The following is a 7,500-nucleotide window of genomic DNA, read 5'->3' on the forward strand; positions in this document are numbered from 1 at the left end:
TTGTTCGTGTTTCTCTGTCTCAAATCCTTATGCTGGAAGGTCTGTACCACGATTAAGTCGCGGTCCGAGAGTGCAGTAGTCGACACCGTTATGTCCCCAACTAGGTCCTCAGTGTTCGTAAATATAAAGTCTTTGGTGGTCCTCAGTCTCGTAAATTCAGTAGTCTGCTGCCTGAAACCGATTTTATTGCAAAGATTTAATAATTTAGCAAATTGAGACTGTTCCTCCAAGCTAGCTCTGGGGACTGTAATTAGAGCCCCTGCTACTGTCTTTGGGGATGTGTTTGATAGGCTATCAAGACGGTGCTTAATCTCCAATAACTGGTTCTTGAGCCCCTGAGAGGTTGTGTCTGGTGGTGAATACAGAATGTCTGGTTTCTTTGTATTAAAGAAGAGGGATACAAGGGAGTGCAAGAATTATAGGAGATTTAAGAATAAAGAGGCACAATACCGTGGCTGAAAGGATGCACAAATAACCCGCACATAGAAACTTATGACGACGTTTCAGACCGACTTAATAATGGTCCAAGTCGGACCGAAACTTCATCAAAAGATTTTCTCCAATGTGCGGGTTATTTGTGGTAGTTGTTACTGAAAGAATTAAGGGTGAGACAGTAAGATTACAGGGAAACAAGGAGGTTTTAGCTAAGGCAGGGGATGTGTAGACTAAGTGTCTACACTAAAGTATTCAAGTGAACAACACACAGATAAAGGTACGAACATTTTTGTTGCATTTATGGATTAAGAAACAGCTTATGATTGAGTAAATAGGAGAACAATGTGGTAGACATTCCAAATAAATATGTGGTAAGTTATCAGCAAATCAGTAAAGAATTTTAAGGAATAATGAGGCTCAGGTTAGAGGAATTATTTTCTAGTAAGAGCAAACCTTATGCAGGGATCTGTGATGTCACCAGGTTTAACATATTTACAGACGGGGTTGTAGAAGTGAATGCAGGAGTGTTGGGGAGAGGTGTTCAGTTGCAAGATAACGAATTTGATACAAAGTGGGAGTTGTCACAGTTGCTTTTTTTTGCCAATTACACGGTGCTTTTGGGAGATTCTGAAGAGAAGTTACAAAGGTTGGTAGACGAATTTGGGAGGGAGTACAAAAGAAGGAAATTAAGAGTAAACTTGGGAAAGAGCAAGGTGATGATAGTAATAGAAATTCAGGCAATGAAAAATCTGGCATCAGATTGGAAGGGAAAAAGCTGGCTAGCAGGACTCGAGTCCGACCAACTAGTATCCCTGAATCCCTTTATAAATCTTACTTTGCTCACATTCCAAAAAGCCATAAAACCAGAACGTTTCCACTCCTATACAAGACACTCGCACGCTCGTGTGGGACACACAAGCCTCTCGCATACAAAACCTCCTTAATCCCGCTCCTTCCAGCATTGCCTAGGATGACGACTACTACTACTCTCATCCTATTCTGCTCCATCCTTTCTAAATGTCCATACCACCTCAACAACCCCTCTTCAGCCCTCTGGATAATACTTTTAGTAACCCTGCACCTCCAGAACCCCACACCAAGGATTCTCTGCATAATATTCACACCACACACTGCCTCCAGCCTTCTCCTTGTTGTAACACTTAAACTCGCGCTTCACACCCATATAAGTGTGTTGGTATCACTATACTCTCATACATTCCTTTTTTTTTCATCCATGCTTTGGTTTTTCCCTGCCATCATGCATCCTCAACATAGTTTTCTAATGGTTATTCCCTTTGTTGCTTTTGTAAATTTAGTAATTCTCTTTTATTCATGTTATTAAGCACTAATATCAAGAACTTGAATTTTAGATTTCTGTTTCATAATTTGTCCATTTTTTTTACATTCATTTATTAAGGTTGAAAATATAGCATCATGTATCCCTTTTTTGAGCAGCACAATAATATTCCTTCCTTTTGTAATCCTTTCCTTGGACCAGATGCCCATCTTTCTTGTGTTACACTGGAATAAATTCTGTGGAGGTGTGCAAGACTGCAAGGATAAAAGACCTACATGTACACAGCTCAGAGTCACCCAGCAAACACAGACTTGGTCTGTGTACATTGAATAAGGATCACAAACCTACACATGCTACTGTACTTGAGTTGGATTGTGGTAGGTGAGGGAGAGCAAAAGAACTGTATGGTATTTATAATATATAACAAATTGAAGGAGGGGTGTTAATGTTGCAGTTTAAAAACTGTAGTGTAAAGCACCCTTCTGGCAAGACAGTGATGGAGTGAATGATGGTGAAAGTTTTTCTTTTTCGGGCCACCCTGCCTTGGTGGGAATCGGCCAGTGTGATGATAAAAATAACAAATTGTTGACTAAAAATGTGAGTTGCAACCTGTGTGATAATTACTGTGCAAACGGTTCACGTCATGATAATGGGATAGATTTGTTGTGGCAAATGTTTAGAACAACTAATGCCAGAAATTGTCATTCATAATAATACATCTAGCTCAGTATTACATAATACTATGATCTGTTTTCACTTTCTCCTATTTCTATTTACGCACGAAAGTCACCCCCTACGAAAGCAAAAGACTCGGCAGGAGATGCAACATCCCCCATTGAAAAGCAGAGATGCCGCGAGTACGCTAAGAGACAACACAGCAAGTGTCAGGGGCGTAAGACTATTCAGCTGCCTTCCAGCATACATAAGGGGGATTGCCAATAGACCCTTGGCTGTCTTCAAGAAGGCGCTATACAGGCATCTAATGTCAGTACCTGTTCAGCCGGGCTGTGGTTCGTACATCTGGTTGCGTGCGGCCAGCAGTAACAGCGTGGCTGATCAGGCCCTGATTGACCGCGAGGCCTGGTCACAGACCGGACCGCGGGGGCGTTGACCCCCGAAACCCTCTCCAGATATACGGTCTTTGTCTCCGCACATGCCTCGGTGCACCGTCAGTTCTATGGTTTACTTTGTCTTTCATAGACCCATCTGCTGACAAGTCCTTATCCAAATATCTGAACACATTCATTTCATACTCTTTCCCCTCCAACCTTTCATTACTTTTTTTGTTGTTAATCACTTCATCTTGCTCTTTCCTATGTTCACTTTTAATTTCCTTCTTTTACATACCCTCCTAAATTCATCCACCAAACTTTGTAACTTCTCTTCAGAATCTCCCAAAAGCACGGTGTCATCAGCAAAAAGCAACAGCGACTCCCTCAACATTGTATTAGATTCTTTATCTTCTAATCCCACAACTCTCCCATCACCCGAGGATTCACTTTTTTTCAACCCCCCTCTATAAATATATTTAACCATGGTGGCATCCCTGTCTTAGGCCTACTTTTACTGGAAAACAATCTCCCTCTCTCTCCTACACTCAGTAAGAGTGCCACTTTATTCATTAAACTTACACAAGCTATGCCAACTAAACACTTGGTGAACTTACGCAAGATTACGAAACTAACTTATCAAACTTACAATCTTTGCCGCGTACCCACGCCAAACTTAATCAGAGTAGCCAAGCTACTCACAAACACGCGCGAACTTACAGAAAAAAAAATTAGGAAACCGAATTAACAAAAACTTACCACTCATCATCTACAAAACTTAAGCAAAGGCAAACTTAATAATACACAAACTTGACAGAAATATAAGACGACTTAACCAAACCTCTCTACCTCTACCTACACCTAAATAATAATAATAATTATTATTATTTTTATGTAATGGAGGAGGGATGGAGATATGTCGTAGTTTTTTTTATCTGCAATATCGGTACACCTCTGGCAAGACAGTTACGGAGCGAGTGATGATAAAAGTGTTATTTTTTGGCCGATATGTTATAAAACAAAAATGGGTTATACATTACTTAGAACCAGTTAAGAAATATAAGTCGCAATAACTTGGCTGCAACATTTCATAAGCATTTCGCCCACATTTTACCGCCAGTATGAAAAGGGATCTCCAGATGACATTTCCATTCGTTCTGGACCATTTTAAGGTCCCTTCTTGATTATTATTAAGGCCTGTCTTGGACCATTACCAAGGTCCCTCGTGGATCATTATTAAAATTTGCTCTGAACCATTATCAGGGTGTACTGATAATGGTTCAGGGCTTCTGAGACTCCCTGATGCTGGCGACTTTGCCACCTTCTACGTTGCTGTACTGTAGATAGTGACACCCAGTAGGAAAATTCATGAGAGTAAGACACATGTGCAACATCTGGGTATCTTTATTGTAGACGTTTCGCCATCCAGTGGCTTTATCAATACAAATTCCAGGACATAACTTGAAGACAGTAGAACTATGTACAGAAGATGAGGTAATCAGTCCCTCAACCTAGGAGTAGGTGCGAACAGCACCATAGTCGTGGAGATTCTGAAGCAGAAGAAAGAATCCTGGCGCTTATATAGTAACGTCAGGTGAAGCAGACGAGGGCAAATTCACTGGTGGGCGGGATTCCCCAGTGGAAGTAGGTCCTTCCCAAAGAGATGGGTTAGTTGTAGTAGTAGTAGTTGTCGTAGTTGTGAAGGTTATGTACATGTCCTCAGAATTAAGATTCCATGATGTTGCAGTGTCTGACAAGTTGTGTACGAATGGTATATAATACCGACAAGATGAGAGTAAGACACATATGCAACATCTGGGTATCTTTATTGTAGACGTTTCGCCATCCAGTGGCTTTATCAATACAAATTCCAGGACATAACTTGAAGACAGTAGAACTATGTACAGAGGATGAGGTAATCAGTCCCTCAACCTAGGAGTAGGTGCGAACAGCACCATAGTCGTGGAGATTCTGAAGCAGAAGAAAGAATCCTGGCGCTTATATAGTAACGTCAGGTGAAGCAGACGAGGGCAAATTCACTGGTGGGCGGGATTCCCCAGTGGAAGTAGGTCCTTCCCAAAGAGATGGGTTAGTTGTAGTAGTAGTAGTTGTCGTAGTTGTGAAGGTTATGTACATGTCCTCAGAATTAAGATTCCATGATGTTGCAGTGTCTGACAAGTTGTGTACGAATGGTATATAATACCGACAAGATGAGAGTAAGACACATGTGCAACATCTGGGTATCTTTATTGTAGACGTTTCGCCATCCAGTGGCTTTATCAATACAAATTCCAGGACATAACTTGAAGACAGTAGAACTATGTACAGAAGATGAGGTAATCAGTCCCTCAACCTAGGAGTAGGTGCGAACAGCACCATAGTCGTGGAGATTCTGTACATAGTTCTACTGTCTTCAAGTTATGTCCTGGAATTTGTATTGATAAAGCCACTGGATGGCGAAACGTCTACAATAAAGATACCCAGATGTTGCACATGTGTCTTACTCTCATCTTGTCGGTATTATATACCATTCGTACACAACTTGTCAGACACTGCAACATCATGGAAACTTAATTCTGAGGACATGTACATAACCTTCACAACTACGACAACTACTACTACTACAACTAACCCATCTCTTTGGGAAGGACCTACTTCCACTGGGGAATCCCGCCCACCAGTGAATTTGCCCTCGTCTGCTTCACCTGACGTTACTATATAAGCGCCAGGATTCTTTCTTCTGCTTCAGAATCTCCACGACTATGGTGCTGTTCGCACCTACTCCTAGGTTGAGGGACTGATTACCTCATCTTCTGTACATAGTTCTACTGTCTTCAAGTTATGTCCTGGAATTTGTATTGATAAAGCCACTGGATGGCGAAACGTCTACAATAAAGATACCCAGATGTTGCACATGTGTCTTACTCTCATCTTGTCGGTATTATATACCATTCGTACACAGGAAAATTCATAAACAGTCCCACACCACCTGCTTACCATCTGTCCAGGGTTGCAAGGTAATTCCATCTGGACAATTTTGACTGCTACACGATATATGCTGTATAGTTAGGACGGCTTGCTTAATGCTGGGCCTTCAGCTGTTGCAAGGCTTCTCATGATTCACGAAATAGTAATAACATAATTGTAAACAAATCACAAAACGGGTGGGACTTTAACCTATGGTAAGGGAGGCTTAGGATTGAGGATATCCCTTTAAGAAAAAACTCGAAATAATTACTTCACACTAGATTAATTTAAATGGCAAGTGAGTCTGACTAATGTGCTATGGGCTCGAACCCAACAGTTGTGAGATTTCTTGATATTAACTTCTTCATGCCCTGTGATCTTTTCAATTTACAGCAAACAAGGCCATGGTATCTGAATTGGTCTTCCAGTTAACTGCTGGAAATACACTCCTGAGGGTCAAGTGTGCCTAGATAGGAAGTAAGGAAATCCCTCATGTGACAGTCTTTTGCTGCCAGAAGACAAGCTCTGTTTTTTTTCCCTGCAGTCTCGAGCAAATATCTTTGTCTCGCCCGTTTGCAATTCGATTCACATTCTCGAGAACTGTTTAGCCTATTTTCTTTCCTGTGGAGCTAGGCCAATGCGATTGTTTCTTGTTAGGGAGAACTGGTTGGGTTCTCCCTAACAAGAACTGGCCGTCAACCCCAACTTTGTGACTGAACAGGTCAGGGAGAAATGTTGCTACAAGTTCGTTTTACGCCATATACGAAGACAGGAATACAGAGAGTGTTATCTGCGATGATGCCTTGGGAGCAGCTATAGTAAGTCCTCCTAGTCTTAAGTAGAATTTTTGCTGATCCTCATCTCCATCTTAAGAACATAAGAAAGGCGGAACACTGCAGCAGGCCTGTTGGCCCATACTAGGCAATTCATCCCACTAACAAAACATTTGCCCAACCCAATTTTCAATGCTACCCAAGAAATAAGCTCTGATGTGCAAGCCCCACTCAAATCCAACCCCTCCCACTCATGTACTTATCCAACCTAAATTTGAAACTACCCAAAGTCCTAGCCTCAATAACCCAACTAGGTAGACTGTTTCACTCATCAACTACCCTATTTGCAAACCAATACTTTCCTATGTCCTTTCTGAATCTAAACTTATCTAATTTAAATCCATTACTGCTGGTTCTCTCTTGGAGAGAGATCCTCAAGACCATCTTCTGTGACTGTCGATTTCAAAAGACGTATTATTTTAGTTTTGGGCTGTTATTTGGGAACACACATCTCTGGTAATATGCTCAAGCATTTTGTGAGAAAGATCAATGCATAATGAAATACTAGACTGCCTATTCGTTGTTCAGTCTTCTTCGGATTATCCAGATTATCCTCGATAATTGCACCACTGGATCTAATTCCTCCTTTCTTTCTCAAGTCACAAAGGGATGCACCAAAAAAGAAGTTCCATCAGTGATCAGATCCGCCAAGAATTTGTTGAGGAACTTCTTTTATTTTAGATAGCAGGATCTCTGCAGTTTATCAGAGAACTGGACTGCTCATCTCTCTGAAGTGCTGGCGTTGAATTTCCATGTAACTCCGCACAGCCGAACGGCAAATATTACTCGGTAACCATGTGCCACTTGAAGAACCAGTGGAGTTTCCTCCTGGTGCAACGTTGTTAAGAATGCTCTGACTTACCTAACTGGGTGTTCTTGACTGTAATTATTCTGATTGCCATAAATATGTTACCTTCAC

This window comes from Cherax quadricarinatus, chromosome 80 (assembly GCF_038502225.1).
Source record: "Cherax quadricarinatus isolate ZL_2023a chromosome 80, ASM3850222v1, whole genome shotgun sequence".
NCBI lineage: Eukaryota > Metazoa > Arthropoda > Malacostraca > Decapoda > Parastacidae > Cherax > Cherax quadricarinatus.